This window comes from Grammomys surdaster, unplaced genomic scaffold (assembly GCF_004785775.1).
Source record: "Grammomys surdaster isolate TR1022 unplaced genomic scaffold, NIH_TR_1.0 333, whole genome shotgun sequence".
In the NCBI taxonomy this organism is placed as follows: domain Eukaryota; kingdom Metazoa; phylum Chordata; class Mammalia; order Rodentia; family Muridae; genus Grammomys; species Grammomys surdaster.
In genome coordinates this window covers 179,864-180,132 of record NW_021604752.1, presented here as the reverse complement: position 1 = coordinate 180,132, position 269 = coordinate 179,864, and the positions used below count along the sequence as shown (strand labels likewise).

Sequence of the window (269 nt, the reverse complement as noted above, 5' to 3'; positions counted from 1 at the left end):
GTTCTGTCCAGTCCACCATTGCAGGTTCTGCCCAGTCCTCCATTGCGGCCTCTGCCCAGTCCACCATTGTGGGTTCTGTCCAGTCCACCATTGCGGGCTCTGTCCAGTCCACCATTGCAGGCTCTGCCCAGTCCACCATTGCAGGCTCTGCCCAGTCCACCATTGCAGGTTCTGCCCAGTCCACCATTGCAGGCTCTGCCCAGTCCTCCATTGCGGGCTCTGCCCAGTCCTCCATTGCAGGCTCTGCCCAGTCCACTATTGCGGCCTCT

General features: G+C 61.0%; 1 protein-coding gene across 1 annotated transcript in view; it reads left to right on the top strand.

Moving 5' to 3' along the window:
* Akap9 (A-kinase anchoring protein 9) overlaps positions 1-269 on the top strand; it is a 140,311-nt gene that overhangs the window by 21,490 nt on the left and 118,552 nt on the right. The gene's annotated exons all lie outside the window — the stretch shown is intronic.